Raw genomic sequence first — 16,945 nt, 5'->3', positions numbered from 1 at the left:
AAGCCCTTTCCTGCTGTCTGTAGGCAGTGCCCCTACCTCAAAGCCCTGAGGCTTGAGTTCACCTGAAAAGAGCAACAAGGAATCGTTGCCCGTAGACTCTTTTCCTGGAAAACCTTTGCATTTTTGTACCATGTCCCTCGCATCCCAAGCTTAAGCCGCCAAAGTTGGCAGAGCTTGTGCAACCCCGCCAACAGCCCTACCACCCCAAAAGAAAATTGGGCAGGGATTCCCGCCTCCGCTTCCTCACGGCTTCCGAAACGGGCTTCCCAAACGGGCTTCCAAACGGGCTTCCAAACGGGCGATGCCCTGACGGGTCAGCCAGTCACCGTCTAGGCCCGGTACACCCCTGTGAATAATAGAGCGTCCAACCTCAAATCAGGCTACAGGGCCCTTCAGCCCATAGAAGGAGAACCTGTCAACAAACGGGGCGAGGGCAATGCTCGGGCCCCTTGCGAAGCCTTTGCCAAGCTCCAAAGGCTGCACTTTCCCAGCAGACCACAGCTCTGTATGCAAATCAAGCAGCTACGACCCCTCCCTCCCCTGCTTTTCTCCTCCAAACCGGTACGCAACCATTTCTGCAGCCCTCTGCCCCAGGGTCCCGGGCAAGGTCTTGGTCTGATGAGGCTAGGGATGGTGGGCGAGCTCGGCTTTGGCAGGGCGACAGGACTAATATTTTCTCTACAGCTTTGGAAGAAAGAAAGCTTCCTTTTTGGGGCACAGGCCCACTTCTAGCGGCGACAGCTTCCGGTAAGGGACCATGCTGAAAAGATGCTTGGAGTTACCGCCAGGGGAGCCACGCCGCTATTGCCTGTGAGTGAAGCTACATTTGAAAGAAATATTTTTTGAGACGCAGTTGTTTGAATTTCTGTAAAAATGTCATTCAGTAAAAGCCTCTCTTCCCTGACCGGGAATCGAACCCGGGCCGCGGCGGTGAGAGCGCCGAATCCTAACCACTAGACCACCAGGGAGACCGCTGGACAGCTCGGGAAGGCCGGGCAGTGGTGTCCGAGTGCACAATGCCTGCAGGTGCCTCAAAGGCCAGTCCATTGGGGGACTGGGAAGAGAGGGGGAGGGCCGAGCAGATAGGTTCTCTCCAGCGGTGAAAAAGGAAGCTGCCTTTTTTGCGTCAAGGGCAGTCTTTCCGCAGCGACAGGAGAATGAATGGGACTCTGCCATAAACACGTTTTGCGTCGCGCTGAGGGCACTTCCTCCATTTTGTGCACGCAAATCTGCATCTGGGAGCAAGATTTCCGGTCGCCAGTTAACTGCATTGCTGTAAATAAAAATGTCAGTTGTTAAAAGAGCTCCTTCCCTGACCGGGAATCGAACCCGGGCCGCGGCGGTGAGAGCGCCGAATCCTAACCACTAGACCACCAGGGACGGTGGGTGCACCCCGTTGCGTGTCGCTCAGATGGTGGCGTCCGAGTCCAAAGGCTGAGGGCCTCTGCTACAATGGGCACCAGTGCCTGCAGGTCTTCGGGGGCCGTTTCTGCTAATAAATAAATAAATAAAGAAATAAAGAAAGAAAGAAAGAAAGAAAGAAAACAAAAACACTTGTGATGGTCTGCGAAAAGGGGAGCTTAGAGATTGAAGACAGCATCACTTTGGGAACGTTTGCGCTTTCACTTCCAAGCGCTGATATTCCTGTCTTGCTCTCCTGAAAGGACAGCCTTCCTCGCTATGAGCTTTTGTGGGTCAGTGCTGAAGCTCCCCCTAGAGGCTGCCGCTGAAGATGCACACTCACAACTAACCCTCCTTAGGAGAACTGCTTCGTGGGAGAGCACGTTTATTAAAAGGCGGCAGGCCATGATTGCCTGCGAGACACAGCAGGGTTACCATGCAGAGTTCAAAGGGGGCTTTGCTTGTACAGCAAGTGCCGGAGGGCAAGAAGGGATGACATAGGAGCTGCCCTTTTTTCGGGCTCGCACACCAAGGCCTGCACCAGCCTTCGAGGCTCAGCCTGCCTCTGGACTGCCCTAGACCACCTTTACTCAAAGCACACACTCTGGTCGGGGACTCGAAGCCAGGCCCGTGGCAGTGAAAGCACCAAATCCTCACCACTAGGCCACCGGGGAAACGACTGCAGCACCCGGGAGGTTTCCGCAACCGTACTTGCAGTCAGCTGGAGGCTATTGTAATGCTGTTAAGTGAGAGACGTTTGCCGCTCGCAAGCCAATTCCATCCAACCTCCTGCAGGGGGCACTCTGGGCTGGTTTTCCACTTGTTCGCCTGCTGCTGAAACAGCAAAGATTCAATTCGAAGCCCTTTGCAGCAGCTCACCAGGATGGCCGAGTGGTTAAGGCGTTGGACTTAAGATCCAATGGACAAGTGTCCGCGTGGGTTCGAGCCCCACTCCTGGTACAGGTTTTTACTCTTCTTACCTAAATGCGGCAGCAGCTTCGCACAAGCCCTTTCCTGCTGTCTGTAGGCAGTGCCCCTACCTCAAAGCCCTGAGGCTTGAGTTCACCTGAAAAGAGCAACAAGGAATCGTTGCCCGTAGACTCTTTTCCTGGAAAACCTTTGCATTTTTGTACCATGTCCCTCGCATCCCAAGCTTAAGCCGCCAAAGTTGGCAGAGCTTGTGCAACCCCGCCAACAGCCCTACCACCCCAAAAGAAAATTGGGCAGGGATTCCCGCCTCCGCTTCCTCACGGGCTTCCAAACGGGCGATGCCCTGACGGGTCAGCCAGTCACCGTCTAGGCCCGGTACACCCCTGTGAATAATAGAGCGTCCAACCTCAAATCAGGCTACAGGGCCCTTCAGCCCATAGAAGGAGAACCTGTCAACAAACGGGGCGAGGGCAATGCTCGGGCCCCTTGCGAAGCCTTTGCCAAGCTCCAAAGGCTGCACTTTCCCAGCAGACCACAGCTCTGTATGCAAATCAAGCAGCTACGACCCCTCCCTCCCCTGCTTTTCTCCTCCAAACCGGTACGCAACCATTTCTGCAGCCCTCTGCCCCAGGGTCCCGGGCAAGGTCTTGGTCTGATGAGGCTAGGGATGGTGGGCGAGCTCGGCTTTGGCAGGGCGACAGGACTAATATTTTCTCTACAGCTTTGGAAGAAAGAAAGCTTCCTTTTTGGGGCACAGGCCCACTTCTAGCGGCGACAGCTTCCGGTAAGGGACCATGCTGAAAAGATGCTTGGAGTTACCGCCAGGGGAGCCACGCCGCTATTGCCTGTGAGTGAAGCTACATTTGAAAGAAATATTTTTTGAGACGCAGTTGTTTGAATTTCTGTAAAAATGTCATTCAGTAAAAGCCTCTCTTCCCTGACCGGGAATCGAACCCGGGCCGCGGCGGTGAGAGCGCCGAATCCTAACCACTAGACCACCAGGGAGACCGCTGGACAGCTCGGGAAGGCCGGGCAGTGGTGTCCGAGTGCACAATGCCTGCAGGTGCCTCAAAGGCCAGTCCATTGGGGGACTGGGAAGAGAGGGGGAGGGCCGAGCAGATAGGTTCTCTCCAGCGGTGAAAAAGGAAGCTGCCTTTTTTGCGTCAAGGGCAGTCTTTCCGCAGCGACAGGAGAATGAATGGGACTCTGCCATAAACACGTTTTGCGTCGCGCTGAGGGCACTTCCTCCATTTTGTGCACGCAAATCTGCATCTGGGAGCAAGATTTCCGGTCGCCAGTTAACTGCATTGCTGTAAATAAAAATGTCAGTTGTTAAAAGAGCTCCTTCCCTGACCGGGAATCGAACCCGGGCCTAACCACTAGACCACCAGGGACGGTGGGTGCACCCCGTTGCGTGTCGCTCAGATGGTGGCGTCCGAGTCCAAAGGCTGAGGGCCTCTGCTACAATGGGCACCAGTGCCTGCAGGTCTTCGGGGGCCGTTTCTGCTAATAAATAAAGAAATAAAGAAAGAAAGAAAGAAAGAAAGAAAGAAAGAAAGAAAGAAAGAAAACAAAAACACTTGTGATGGTCTGCGAAAAGGGGAGCTTAGAGATTGAAGACAGCATCACTTTGGGAACGTTTGCGCTTTCACTTCCAAGCGCTGTTATTCCTGTCTTGCTCTCCTGAAAGGACAGCCTTCCTCGCTATGAGCTTTTGTGGGTCAGTGCTGAAGCTCCCCCTAGAGGCTGCCGCTGAAGATGCACACTCACAACTAACCCTCCTTAGGAGAACTGCTTCGTGGGAGAGCACGTTTATTAAAAGGCGGCAGGCCATGATTGCCTGCGAGACACAGCAGGGTTACCATGCAGAGTTCAAAGGGGGCTTTGCTTGTACAGCAAGTGCCGGAGGGCAAGAAGGGATGACATAGGAGCTGCCCTTTTTTCGGGCTCGCACACCAAGGCCTGCACCAGCCTTCGAGGCTCAGCCTGCCTCTGGACTGCCCTAGACCACCTTTACTCAAAGCACACACTCTGGTCGGGGACTCGAAGCCAGGCCCGTGGCAGTGAAAGCACCAAATCCTCACCACTAGGCCACCGGGGAAACGACTGCAGCACCCGGGAGGTTTCCGCAACCGTACTTGCAGTCAGCTGGAGGCTATTGTAATGCTGTTAAGTGAGAGACGTTTGCCGCTCGCAAGCCAATTCCATCCAACCTCCTGCAGGGGGCACTCTGGGCTGGTTTTCCACTTGTTCGCCTGCTGCTGAAACAGCAAAGATTCAATTCGAAGCCCTTTGCAGCAGCTCACCAGGATGGCCGAGTGGTTAAGGCGTTGGACTTAAGATCCAATGGACAAGTGTCCGCGTGGGTTCGAGCCCCACTCCTGGTACAGGTTTTTACTCTTCTTACCTAAATGCGGCAGCAGCTTCGCACAAGCCCTTTCCTGCTGTCTGTAGGCAGTGCCCCTACCTCAAAGCCCTGAGGCTTGAGTTCACCTGAAAAGAGCAACAAGGAATCGTTGCCCGTAGACTCTTTTCCTGGAAAACCTTTGCATTTTTGTACCATGTCCCTCGCATCCCAAGCTTAAGCCGCCAAAGTTGGCAGAGCTTGTGCAACCCCGCCAACAGCCCTACCACCCCAAAAGAAAATTGGGCAGGGATTCCCGCCTCCGCTTCCTCACGGGCTTCCAAACGGGCGATGCCCTGACGGGTCAGCCAGTCACCGTCTAGGCCCGGTACACCCCTGTGAATAATAGAGCGTCCAACCTCAAATCAGGCTACAGGGCCCTTCAGCCCATAGAAGGAGAACCTGTCAACAAACGGGGCGAGGGCAATGCTCGGGCCCCTTGCGAAGCCTTTGCCAAGCTCCAAAGGCTGCACTTTCCCAGCAGACCACAGCTCTGTATGCAAATCAAGCAGCTACGACCCCTCCCTCCCCTGCTTTTCTCCTCCAAACCGGTACGCAACCATTTCTGCAGCCCTCTGCCCCAGGGTCCCGGGCAAGGTCTTGGTCTGATGAGGCTAGGGATGGTGGGCGAGCTCGGCTTTGGCAGGGCGACAGGACTAATATTTTCTCTACAGCTTTGGAAGAAAGAAAGCTTCCTTTTTGGGGCACAGGCCCACTTCTAGCGGCGACAGCTTCCGGTAAGGGACCATGCTGAAAAGATGCTTGGAGTTACCGCCAGGGGAGCCACGCCGCTATTGCCTGTGAGTGAAGCTACATTTGAAAGAAATATTTTTTGAGACGCAGTTGTTTGAATTTCTGTAAAAATGTCATTCAGTAAAAGCCTCTCTTCCCTGACCGGGAATCGAACCCGGGCCGCGGCGGTGAGAGCGCCGAATCCTAACCACTAGACCACCAGGGAGACCGCTGGACAGCTCGGGAAGGCCGGGCAGTGGTGTCCGAGTGCACAATGCCTGCAGGTGCCTCAAAGGCCAGTCCATTGGGGGACTGGGAAGAGAGGGGGAGGGCCGAGCAGATAGGTTCTCTCCAGCGGTGAAAAAGGAAGCTGCCTTTTTTGCGTCAAGGGCAGTCTTTCCGCAGCGACAGGAGAATGAATGGGACTCTGCCATAAACACGTTTTGCGTCGCGCTGAGGGCACTTCCTCCATTTTGTGCACGCAAATCTGCATCTGGGAGCAAGATTTCCGGTCGCCAGTTAACTGCATTGCTGTAAATAAAAATGTCAGTTGTTAAAAGAGCTCCTTCCCTGACCGGGAATCGAACCCGGGCCTAACCACTAGACCACCAGGGACGGTGGGTGCACCCCGTTGCGTGTCGCTCAGATGGTGGCGTCCGAGTCCAAAGGCTGAGGGCCTCTGCTACAATGGGCACCAGTGCCTGCAGGTCTTCGGGGGCCGTTTCTGCTAATAAATAAAGAAATAAAGAAAGAAAGAAAGAAAGAAAGAAAGAAAGAAAGAAAGAAAGAAAACAAAAACACTTGTGATGGTCTGCGAAAAGGGGAGCTTAGAGATTGAAGACAGCATCACTTTGGGAACGTTTGCGCTTTCACTTCCAAGCGCTGTTATTCCTGTCTTGCTCTCCTGAAAGGACAGCCTTCCTCGCTATGAGCTTTTGTGGGTCAGTGCTGAAGCTCCCCCTAGAGGCTGCCGCTGAAGATGCACACTCACAACTAACCCTCCTTAGGAGAACTGCTTCGTGGGAGAGCACGTTTATTAAAAGGCGGCAGGCCATGATTGCCTGCGAGACACAGCAGGGTTACCATGCAGAGTTCAAAGGGGGCTTTGCTTGTACAGCAAGTGCCGGAGGGCAAGAAGGGATGACATAGGAGCTGCCCTTTTTTCGGGCTCGCACACCAAGGCCTGCACCAGCCTTCGAGGCTCAGCCTGCCTCTGGACTGCCCTAGACCACCTTTACTCAAAGCACACACTCTGGTCGGGGACTCGAAGCCAGGCCCGTGGCAGTGAAAGCACCAAATCCTCACCACTAGGCCACCGGGGAAACGACTGCAGCACCCGGGAGGTTTCCGCAACCGTACTTGCAGTCAGCTGGAGGCTATTGTAATGCTGTTAAGTGAGAGACGTTTGCCGCTCGCAAGCCAATTCCATCCAACCTCCTGCAGGGGGCACTCTGGGCTGGTTTTCCACTTGTTCGCCTGCTGCTGAAACAGCAAAGATTCAATTCGAAGCCCTTTGCAGCAGCTCACCAGGATGGCCGAGTGGTTAAGGCGTTGGACTTAAGATCCAATGGACAAGTGTCCGCGTGGGTTCGAGCCCCACTCCTGGTACAGGTTTTTACTCTTCTTACCTAAATGCGGCAGCAGCTTCGCACAAGCCCTTTCCTGCTGTCTGTAGGCAGTGCCCCTACCTCAAAGCCCTGAGGCTTGAGTTCACCTGAAAAGAGCAACAAGGAATCGTTGCCCGTAGACTCTTTTCCTGGAAAACCTTTGCATTTTTGTACCATGTCCCTCGCATCCCAAGCTTAAGCCGCCAAAGTTGGCAGAGCTTGTGCAACCCCGCCAACAGCCCTACCACCCCAAAAGAAAATTGGGCAGGGATTCCCGCCTCCGCTTCCTCACGGGCTTCCAAACGGGCGATGCCCTGACGGGTCAGCCAGTCACCGTCTAGGCCCGGTACACCCCTGTGAATAATAGAGCGTCCAACCTCAAATCAGGCTACAGGGCCCTTCAGCCCATAGAAGGAGAACCTGTCAACAAACGGGGCGAGGGCAATGCTCGGGCCCCTTGCGAAGCCTTTGCCAAGCTCCAAAGGCTGCACTTTCCCAGCAGACCACAGCTCTGTATGCAAATCAAGCAGCTACGACCCCTCCCTCCCCTGCTTTTCTCCTCCAAACCGGTACGCAACCATTTCTGCAGCCCTCTGCCCCAGGGTCCCGGGCAAGGTCTTGGTCTGATGAGGCTAGGGATGGTGGGCGAGCTCGGCTTTGGCAGGGCGACAGGACTAATATTTTCTCTACAGCTTTGGAAGAAAGAAAGCTTCCTTTTTGGGGCACAGGCCCACTTCTAGCGGCGACAGCTTCCGGTAAGGGACCATGCTGAAAAGATGCTTGGAGTTACCGCCAGGGGAGCCACGCCGCTATTGCCTGTGAGTGAAGCTACATTTGAAAGAAATATTTTTTGAGACGCAGTTGTTTGAATTTCTGTAAAAATGTCATTCAGTAAAAGCCTCTCTTCCCTGACCGGGAATCGAACCCGGGCCGCGGCGGTGAGAGCGCCGAATCCTAACCACTAGACCACCAGGGAGACCGCTGGACAACTCGGGAAGGCCGGGCAGTGGTGTCCGAGTGCACAATGCCTGCAGGTGCCTCAAAGGCCAGTCCATTGGGGGACTGGGAAGAGAGGGGGAGGGCCGAGCAGATAGGTTCTCTCCAGCGGTGAAAAAGGAAGCTGCCTTTTTTGCGTCAAGGGCAGTCTTTCCGCAGCGACAGGAGAATGAATGGGACTCTGCCATAAACACGTTTTGCGTCGCGCTGAGGGCACTTCCTCCATTTTGTGCACGCAAATCTGCATCTGGGAGCAAGATTTCCGGTCGCCAGTTAACTGCATTGCTGTAAATAAAAATGTCAGTTGTTAAAAGAGCTCCTTCCCTGACCGGGAATCGAACCCAGGCCGCGGCGGTGAGAGCGCCTAATCCTAACCACTAGACCACCAGGGACGGTGGGTGCACCCCGTTGCGTGTCGCTCAGATGGTGGCGTCCGAGTCCAAAGGCTGAGGGCCTCTGCTACAATGGGCACCAGTGCCTGCAGGTCTTCGGGGGCCGTTTCTGCTAATAAATAAAGAAATAAAGAAAGAAAGAAAGAAAGAAAGAAAACAAAAACACTTGTGATGGTCTGCGAAAAGGGGAGCTTAGAGATTGAAGACAGCATCACTTTGGGAACGTTTGCGCTTTCACTTCCAAGCGCTGATATTCCTGTCTTGCTCTCCTGAAAGGACAGCCTTCCTCGCTATGAGCTTTTGTGGGTCAGTGCTGAAGCTCCCCCTAGAGGCTGCCGCTGAAGATGCACACTCACAACTAACCCTCCTTAGGAGAACTGCTTCGTGGGAGAGCACGTTTATTAAAAGGCGGCAGGCCATGATTGCCTGCGAGACACAGCAGGGTTACCATGCAGAGTTCAAAGGGGGCTTTGCTTGTACAGCAAGTGCCGGAGGGCAAGAAGGGATGACATAGGAGCTGCCCTTTTTTCGGGCTCGCACACCAAGGCCTGCACCAGCCTTCGAGGCTCAGCCTGCCTCTGGACTGCCCTAGACCACCTTTACTCAAAGCACACACTCTGGTCGGGGACTCGAAGCCAGGCCCGTGGCAGTGAAAGCACCAAATCCTCACCACTAGGCCACCGGGGAAACGACTGCAGCACCCGGGAGGTTTCCGCAACCGTACTTGCAGTCAGCTGGAGGCTATTGTAATGCTGTTAAGTGAGAGACGTTTGCCGCTCGCAAGCCAATTCCATCCAACCTCCTGCAGGGGGCACTCTGGGCTGGTTTTCCACTTGTTCGCCTGCTGCTGAAACAGCAAAGATTCAATTCGAAGCCCTTTGCAGCAGCTCACCAGGATGGCCGAGTGGTTAAGGCGTTGGACTTAAGATCCAATGGACAAGTGTCCGCGTGGGTTCGAGCCCCACTCCTGGTACAGGTTTTTACTCTTCTTACCTAAATGCGGCAGCAGCTTCGCACAAGCCCTTTCCTGCTGTCTGTAGGCAGTGCCCCTACCTCAAAGCCCTGAGGCTTGAGTTCACCTGAAAAGAGCAACAAGGAATCGTTGCCCGTAGACTCTTTTCCTGGAAAACCTTTGCATTTTTGTACCATGTCCCTCGCATCCCAAGCTTAAGCCGCCAAAGTTGGCAGAGCTTGTGCAACCCCGCCAACAGCCCTACCACCCCAAAAGAAAATTGGGCAGGGATTCCCGCCTCCGCTTCCTCACGGCTTCCGAAACGGGCTTCCAAACGGGCGATGCCCTGACGGGTCAGCCAGTCACCGTCTAGGCCCGGTACACCCCTGTGAATAATAGAGCGTCCAACCTCAAATCAGGCTACAGGGCCCTTCAGCCCATAGAAGGAGAACCTGTCAACAAACGGGGCGAGGGCAATGCTCGGGCCCCTTGCGAAGCCTTTGCCAAGCTCCAAAGGCTGCACTTTCCCAGCAGACCACAGCTCTGTATGCAAATCAAGCAGCTACGACCCCTCCCTCCCCTGCTTTTCTCCTCCAAACCGGTACGCAACCATTTCTGCAGCCCTCTGCCCCAGGGTCCCGGGCAAGGTCTTGGTCTGATGAGGCTAGGGATGGTGGGCGAGCTCGGCTTTGGCAGGGCGACAGGACTAATATTTTCTCTACAGCTTTGGAAGAAAGAAAGCTTCCTTTTTGGGGCACAGGCCCACTTCTAGCGGCGACAGCTTCCGGTAAGGGACCATGCTGAAAAGATGCTTGGAGTTACCGCCAGGGGAGCCACGCCGCTATTGCCTGTGAGTGAAGCTACATTTGAAAGAAATATTTTTTGAGACGCAGTTGTTTGAATTTCTGTAAAAATGTCATTCAGTAAAAGCCTCTCTTCCCTGACCGGGAATCGAACCCGGGCCGCGGCGGTGAGAGCGCCGAATCCTAACCACTAGACCACCAGGGAGACCGCTGGACAGCTCGGGAAGGCCGGGCAGTGGTGTCCGAGTGCACAATGCCTGCAGGTGCCTCAAAGGCCAGTCCATTGGGGGACTGGGAAGAGAGGGGGAGGGCCGAGCAGATAGGTTCTCTCCAGCGGTGAAAAAGGAAGCTGCCTTTTTTGCGTCAAGGGCAGTCTTTCCGCAGCGACAGGAGAATGAATGGGACTCTGCCATAAACACGTTTTGCGTCGCGCTGAGGGCACTTCCTCCATTTTGTGCACGCAAATCTGCATCTGGGAGCAAGATTACCGGTCGCCAGTTAACTGCATTGCTGTAAATAAAAATGTCAGTTGTTAAAAGAGCTCCTTCCCTGACCGGGAATCGAACCCGGGCCGCAGCGGTGAGAGCGCCGAATCCTAACCACTAGACCACCAGGGACGGTGGGTGCACCCCGTTGCGTGTCGCTCAGATGGTGGCGTCCGAGTCCAAAGGCTGAGGGCCTCTGCTACAATGGGCACCAGTGCCTGCAGGTCTTCGGGGGCCGTTTCTGCTAATAAATAAATAAATAAAGAAATAAAGAAAGAAAGAAAGAAAGAAAACAAAAACACTTGTGATGGTCTGCGAAAAGGGGAGCTTAGAGATTGAAGACAGCATCACTTTGGGAACGTTTGCGCTTTCACTTCCAAGCGCTGATATTCCTGTCTTGCTCTCCTGAAAGGACAGCCTTCCTCGCTATGAGCTTTTGTGGGTCAGTGCTGAAGCTCCCCCTAGAGGCTGCCGCTGAAGATGCACACTCACAACTAACCCTCCTTAGGAGAACTGCTTCGTGGGAGAGCACGTTTATTAAAAGGCGGCAGGCCATGATTGCCTGCGAGACACAGCAGGGTTACCATGCAGAGTTCAAAGGGGGCTTTGCTTGTACAGCAAGTGCCGGAGGGCAAGAAGGGATGACATAGGAGCTGCCCTTTTTTCGGGCTCGCACACCAAGGCCTGCACCAGCCTTCGAGGCTCAGCCTGCCTCTGGACTGCCCTAGACCACCTTTACTCAAAGCACACACTCTGGTCGGGGACTCGAAGCCAGGCCCGTGGCAGTGAAAGCACCAAATCCTCACCACTAGGCCACCGGGGAAACGACTGCAGCACCCGGGAGGTTTCCGCAACCGTACTTGCAGTCAGCTGGAGGCTATTGTAATGCTGTTAAGTGAGAGACGTTTGCCGCTCGCAAGCCAATTCCATCCAACCTCCTGCAGGGGGCACTCTGGGCTGGTTTTCCACTTGTTCGCCTGCTGCTGAAACAGCAAAGATTCAATTCGAAGCCCTTTGCAGCAGCTCACCAGGATGGCCGAGTGGTTAAGGCGTTGGACTTAAGATCCAATGGACAAGTGTCCGCGTGGGTTCGAGCCCCACTCCTGGTACAGGTTTTTACTCTTCTTACCTAAATGCGGCAGCAGCTTCGCACAAGCCCTTTCCTGCTGTCTGTAGGCAGTGCCCCTACCTCAAAGCCCTGAGGCTTGAGTTCACCTGAAAAGAGCAACAAGGAATCGTTGCCCGTAGACTCTTTTCCTGGAAAACCTTTGCATTTTTGTACCATGTCCCTCGCATCCCAAGCTTAAGCCGCCAAAGTTGGCAGAGCTTGTGCAACCCCGCCAACAGCCCTACCACCCCAAAAGAAAATTGGGCAGGGATTCCCGCCTCCGCTTCCGAAACGGGCTTCCAAACGGGCGATGCCCTGACGGGTCAGCCAGTCACCGTCTAGGCCCGGTACACCCCTGTGAATAATAGAGCGTCCAACCTCAAATCAGGCTACAGGGCCCTTCAGCCCATAGAAGGAGAACCTGTCAACAAACGGGGCGAGGGCAATGCTCGGGCCCCTTGCGAAGCCTTTGCCAAGCTCCAAAGGCTGCACTTTCCCAGCAGACCACAGCTCTGTATGCAAATCAAGCAGCTACGACCCCTCCCTCCCCTGCTTTTCTCCTCCAAACCGGTACGCAACCATTTCTGCAGCCCTCTGCCCCAGGGTCCCGGGCAAGGTCTTGGTCTGATGAGGCTAGGGATGGTGGGCGAGCTCGGCTTTGGCAGGGCGACAGGACTAATATTTTCTCTACAGCTTTGGAAGAAAGAAAGCTTCCTTTTTGGGGCACAGGCCCACTTCTAGCGGCGACAGCTTCCGGTAAGGGACCATGCTGAAAAGATGCTTGGAGTTACCGCCAGGGGAGCCACGCCGCTATTGCCTGTGAGTGAAGCTACATTTGAAAGAAATATTTTTTGAGACGCAGTTGTTTGAATTTCTGTAAAAATGTCATTCAGTAAAAGCCTCTCTTCCCTGACCGGGAATCGAACCCGGGCCACGGCGGTGAGAGCGCCGAATCCTAACCACTAGACCACCAGGGAGACCGCTGGACAGCTCGGGAAGGCCGGGCAGTGGTGTCCGAGTGCACAATGCCTGCAGGTGCCTCAAAGGCCAGTCCATTGGGGGACTGGGAAGAGAGGGGGAGGGCCGAGCAGATAGGTTCTCTCCAGCGGTGAAAAAGGAAGCTGCCTTTTTTGCGTCAAGGGCAGTCTTTCCGCAGCGACAGGAGAATGAATGGGACTCTGCCATAAACACGTTTTGCGTCGCGCTGAGGGCACTTCCTCCATTTTGTGCACGCAAATCTGCATCTGGGAGCAAGATTTCCAGTCGCCAGTTAACTGCATTGCTGTAAATAAAAATGTCAGTTGTTAAAAGAGCTCCTTCCCTGACCGGGAATCGAACCCGGGCCGCGGCGGTGAGAGCCCCGAATCCTAACCACTAGACCACCAGGGACGGTGGGTGCACCCCGTTGCGTGTCGCTCAGATGGTGGCGTCCGAGTCCAAAGGCTGAGGGCCTCTGCTACAATGGGCACCAGTGCCTGCAGGTCTTCGGGGGCCGTTTCTGCTAATAAATAAAGAAATAAAGAAAGAAAGAAAGAAAGAAAGAAAACAAAAACACTTGTGATGGTCTGCGAAAAGGGGAGCTTAGAGATTGAAGACAGCATCACTTTGGGAACGTTTGCGCTTTCACTTCCAAGCGCTGATATTCCTGTCTTGCTCTCCTGAAAGGACAGCCTTCCTCGCTATGAGCTTTTGTGGGTCAGTGCTGAAGCTCCCCCTAGAGGCTGCCGCTGAAGATGCACACTCACAACTAACCCTCCTTAGGAGAACTGCTTCGTGGGAGAGCACGTTTATTAAAAGGCGGCAGGCCATGATTGCCTGCGAGACACAGCAGGGTTACCATGCAGAGTTCAAAGGGGGCTTTGCTTGTACAGCAAGTGCCGGAGGGCAAGAAGGGATGACATAGGAGCTGCCCTTTTTTCGGGCTCGCACACCAAGGCCTGCACCAGCCTTCGAGGCTCAGCCTGCCTCTGGACTGCCCTAGACCACCTTTACTCAAAGCACACACTCTGGTCGGGGACTCGAAGCCAGGCCCGTGGCAGTGAAAGCACCAAATCCTCACCACTAGGCCACCGGGGAAACGACTGCAGCACCCGGGAGGTTTCCGCAACCGTACTTGCAGTCAGCTGGAGGCTATTGTAATGCTGTTAAGTGAGAGACGTTTGCCGCTCGCAAGCCAATTCCATCCAACCTCCTGCAGGGGGCACTCTGGGCTGGTTTTCCACTTGTTCGCCTGCTGCTGAAACAGCAAAGATTCAATTCGAAGCCCTTTGCAGCAGCTCACCAGGATGGCCGAGTGGTTAAGGCGTTGGACTTAAGATCCAATGGACAAGTGTCCGCGTGGGTTCGAGCCCCACTCCTGGTACAGGTTTTTACTCTTCTTACCTAAATGCGGCAGCAGCTTCGCACAAGCCCTTTCCTGCTGTCTGTAGGCAGTGCCCCTACCTCAAAGCCCTGAGGCTTGAGTTCACCTGAAAAGAGCAACAAGGAATCGTTGCCCGTAGACTCTTTTCCTGGAAAACCTTTGCATTTTTGTACCATGTCCCTCGCATCCCAAGCTTAAGCCGCCAAAGTTGGCAGAGCTTGTGCAACCCCGCCAACAGCCCTACCACCCCAAAAGAAAATTGGGCAGGGATTCCCGCCTCCGCTTCCTCACGGGCTTCCAAACGGGCGATGCCCTGACGGGTCAGCCAGTCACCGTCTAGGCCCGGTACACCCCTGTGAATAATAGAGCGTCCAACCTCAAATCAGGCTACAGGGCCCTTCAGCCCATAGAAGGAGAACCTGTCAACAAACGGGGCGAGGGCAATGCTCGGGCCCCTTGCGAAGCCTTTGCCAAGCTCCAAAGGCTGCACTTTCCCAGCAGACCACAGCTCTGTATGCAAATCAAGCAGCTACGACCCCTCCCTCCCCTGCTTTTCTCCTCCAAACCGGTACGCAACCATTTCTGCAGCCCTCTGCCCCAGGGTCCCGGGCAAGGTCTTGGTCTGATGAGGCTAGGGATGGTGGGCGAGCTCGGCTTTGGCAGGGCGACAGGACTAATATTTTCTCTACAGCTTTGGAAGAAAGAAAGCTTCCTTTTTGGGGCACAGGCCCACTTCTAGCGGCGACAGCTTCCGGTAAGGGACCATGCTGAAAAGATGCTTGGAGTTACCGCCAGGGGAGCCACGCCGCTATTGCCTGTGAGTGAAGCTACATTTGAAAGAAATATTTTTTGAGACGCAGTTGTTTGAATTTCTGTAAAAATGTCATTCAGTAAAAGCCTCTCTTCCCTGACCGGGAATCGAACCCGGGCCGCGGCGGTGAGAGCGCCGAATCCTAACCACTAGACCACCAGGGAGACCGCTGGACAGCTCGGGAAGGCCGGGCAGTGGTGTCCGAGTGCACAATGCCTGCAGGTGCCTCAAAGGCCAGTCCATTGGGGGACTGGGAAGAGAGGGGGAGGGCCGAGCAGATAGGTTCTCTCCAGCGGTGAAAAAGGAAGCTGCCTTTTTTGCGTCAAGGGCAGTCTTTCCGCAGCGACAGGAGAATGAATGGGACTCTGCCATAAACACGTTTTGCGTCGCGCTGAGGGCACTTCCTCCATTTTGTGCACGCAAATCTGCATCTGGGAGCAAGATTTCCGGTCGCCAGTTAACTGCATTGCTGTAAATAAAAATGTCAGTTGTTAAAAGAGCTCCTTCCCTGACCGGGAATCGAACCCGGGCCTAACCACTAGACCACCAGGGACGGTGGGTGCACCCCGTTGCGTGTCGCTCAGATGGTGGCGTCCGAGTCCAAAGGCTGAGGGCCTCTGCTACAATGGGCACCAGTGCCTGCAGGTCTTTGGGGGCCGTTTCTGCTAATAAATAAAGAAATAAAGAAAGAAAGAAAGAAAGAAAGAAAGAAAGAAAACAAAAACACTTGTGATGGTCTGCGAAAAGGGGAGCTTAGAGATTGAAGACAGCATCACTTTGGGAACGTTTGCGCTTTCACTTCCAAGCGCTGATATTCCTGTCTTGCTCTCCTGAAAGGACAGCCTTCCTCGCTATGAGCTTTTGTGGGTCAGTGCTGAAGCTCCCCCTAGAGGCTGCCGCTGAAGATGCACACTCACAACTAACCCTCCTTAGGAGAACTGCTTCGTGGGAGAGCACGTTTATTAAAAGGCGGCAGGCCATGATTGCCTGCGAGACACAGCAGGGTTACCATGCAGAGTTCAAAGGGGGCTTTGCTTGTACAGCAAGTGCCGGAGGGCAAGAAGGGATGACATAGGAGCTGCCCTTTTTTCGGGCTCGCACACCAAGGCCTGCACCAGCCTTCGAGGCTCAGCCTGCCTCTGGACTGCCCTAGACCACCTTTACTCAAAGCACACACTCTGGTCGGGGACTCGAAGCCAGGCCCGTGGCAGTGAAAGCACCAAATCCTCACCACTAGGCCACCGGGGAAACGACTGCAGCACCCGGGAGGTTTCCGCAACCGTACTTGCAGTCAGCTGGAGGCTATTGTAATGCTGTTAAGTGAGAGACGTTTGCCGCTCGCAAGCCAATTCCATCCAACCTCCTGCAGGGGGCACTCTGGGCTGGTTTTCCACTTGTTCGCCTGCTGCTGAAACAGCAAAGATTCAATTCGAAGCCCTTTGCAGCAGCTCACCAGGATGGCCGAGTGGTTAAGGCGTTGGACTTAAGATCCAATGGACAAGTGTCCGCGTGGGTTCGAGCCCCACTCCTGGTACAGGTTTTTACTCTTCTTACCTAAATGCGGCAGCAGCTTCGCACAAGCCCTTTCCTGCTGTCTGTAGGCAGTGCCCCTACCTCAAAGCCCTGAGGCTTGAGTTCACCTGAAAAGAGCAACAAGGAATCGTTGCCCGTAGACTCTTTTCCTGGAAAACCTTTGCATTTTTGTACCATGTCCCTCGCATCCCAAGCTTAAGCCGCCAAAGTTGGCAGAGCTTGTGCAACCCCGCCAACAGCCCTACCACCCCAAAAGAAAATTGGGCAGGGATTCCCGCCTCCGCTTCCGAAACGGGCTTCCAAACGGGCGATGCCCTGACGGGTCAGCCAGTCACCGTCTAGGCCCGGTACACCCCTGTGAATAATAGAGCGTCCAACCTCAAATCAGGCTACAGGGCCCTTCAGCCCATAGAAGGAGAACCTGTCAAC

General features: G+C 54.5%; 18 non-coding genes across 18 annotated transcripts; 7 read left to right on the top strand and 11 right to left on the bottom strand.

Moving 5' to 3' along the window:
* Positions 1-896: 896 nt before the first annotated feature.
* Positions 897-968, bottom strand: TRNAE-CUC (transfer RNA glutamic acid (anticodon CUC)). Its single transcript has one exon. It is a non-coding gene; the product is annotated as a tRNA-Glu (tRNA).
* Positions 969-1,308: 340 nt separating this feature from the next.
* Positions 1,309-1,380, bottom strand: TRNAE-CUC (transfer RNA glutamic acid (anticodon CUC)). Its single transcript has one exon. It is a non-coding gene; the product is annotated as a tRNA-Glu (tRNA).
* An 898-nt stretch (positions 1,381-2,278) lies between these two features.
* On the top strand, positions 2,279-2,361 carry TRNAL-UAA (transfer RNA leucine (anticodon UAA)). The gene has a single exon. It is a non-coding gene; the product is annotated as a tRNA-Leu (tRNA).
* A 903-nt stretch (positions 2,362-3,264) lies between these two features.
* Positions 3,265-3,336, bottom strand: TRNAE-CUC (transfer RNA glutamic acid (anticodon CUC)). Its single transcript has one exon. It is a non-coding gene; the product is annotated as a tRNA-Glu (tRNA).
* A 1,299-nt stretch (positions 3,337-4,635) lies between these two features.
* Positions 4,636-4,718, top strand: TRNAL-UAA (transfer RNA leucine (anticodon UAA)). The gene has a single exon. It is a non-coding gene; the product is annotated as a tRNA-Leu (tRNA).
* A 903-nt stretch (positions 4,719-5,621) lies between these two features.
* TRNAE-CUC (transfer RNA glutamic acid (anticodon CUC)) lies at positions 5,622-5,693 on the bottom strand. Its single transcript has one exon. It is a non-coding gene; the product is annotated as a tRNA-Glu (tRNA).
* A 1,299-nt stretch (positions 5,694-6,992) lies between these two features.
* TRNAL-UAA (transfer RNA leucine (anticodon UAA)) lies at positions 6,993-7,075 on the top strand. The gene has a single exon. It is a non-coding gene; the product is annotated as a tRNA-Leu (tRNA).
* A 903-nt stretch (positions 7,076-7,978) lies between these two features.
* TRNAE-CUC (transfer RNA glutamic acid (anticodon CUC)) lies at positions 7,979-8,050 on the bottom strand. Its single transcript has one exon. It is a non-coding gene; the product is annotated as a tRNA-Glu (tRNA).
* Positions 8,051-8,390: 340 nt separating this feature from the next.
* On the bottom strand, positions 8,391-8,462 carry TRNAE-CUC (transfer RNA glutamic acid (anticodon CUC)). Its single transcript has one exon. It is a non-coding gene; the product is annotated as a tRNA-Glu (tRNA).
* An 890-nt stretch (positions 8,463-9,352) lies between these two features.
* Positions 9,353-9,435, top strand: TRNAL-UAA (transfer RNA leucine (anticodon UAA)). Its single transcript has one exon. It is a non-coding gene; the product is annotated as a tRNA-Leu (tRNA).
* A 915-nt stretch (positions 9,436-10,350) lies between these two features.
* TRNAE-CUC (transfer RNA glutamic acid (anticodon CUC)) lies at positions 10,351-10,422 on the bottom strand. The gene has a single exon. It is a non-coding gene; the product is annotated as a tRNA-Glu (tRNA).
* Positions 10,423-10,762: 340 nt separating this feature from the next.
* TRNAE-CUC (transfer RNA glutamic acid (anticodon CUC)) lies at positions 10,763-10,834 on the bottom strand. Its single transcript has one exon. It is a non-coding gene; the product is annotated as a tRNA-Glu (tRNA).
* An 894-nt stretch (positions 10,835-11,728) lies between these two features.
* On the top strand, positions 11,729-11,811 carry TRNAL-UAA (transfer RNA leucine (anticodon UAA)). Its single transcript has one exon. It is a non-coding gene; the product is annotated as a tRNA-Leu (tRNA).
* Positions 11,812-12,715: 904 nt separating this feature from the next.
* Positions 12,716-12,787, bottom strand: TRNAE-CUC (transfer RNA glutamic acid (anticodon CUC)). The gene has a single exon. It is a non-coding gene; the product is annotated as a tRNA-Glu (tRNA).
* Positions 12,788-13,127: 340 nt separating this feature from the next.
* On the bottom strand, positions 13,128-13,199 carry TRNAE-CUC (transfer RNA glutamic acid (anticodon CUC)). The gene has a single exon. It is a non-coding gene; the product is annotated as a tRNA-Glu (tRNA).
* An 890-nt stretch (positions 13,200-14,089) lies between these two features.
* On the top strand, positions 14,090-14,172 carry TRNAL-UAA (transfer RNA leucine (anticodon UAA)). Its single transcript has one exon. It is a non-coding gene; the product is annotated as a tRNA-Leu (tRNA).
* A 903-nt stretch (positions 14,173-15,075) lies between these two features.
* On the bottom strand, positions 15,076-15,147 carry TRNAE-CUC (transfer RNA glutamic acid (anticodon CUC)). Its single transcript has one exon. It is a non-coding gene; the product is annotated as a tRNA-Glu (tRNA).
* Positions 15,148-16,434: 1,287 nt separating this feature from the next.
* On the top strand, positions 16,435-16,517 carry TRNAL-UAA (transfer RNA leucine (anticodon UAA)). The gene has a single exon. It is a non-coding gene; the product is annotated as a tRNA-Leu (tRNA).
* Positions 16,518-16,945: the final 428 nt, after the last annotated feature.

The sequence above is a fragment of the Ambystoma mexicanum genome, chromosome 5p, assembly GCF_040938575.1.
Source record: "Ambystoma mexicanum isolate Mex_15411 chromosome 5p, UKY_AmexF1_1, whole genome shotgun sequence".
In the NCBI taxonomy this organism is placed as follows: domain Eukaryota; kingdom Metazoa; phylum Chordata; class Amphibia; order Caudata; family Ambystomatidae; genus Ambystoma; species Ambystoma mexicanum.
This window is presented reverse-complemented; position numbering and strand designations above follow the sequence as displayed.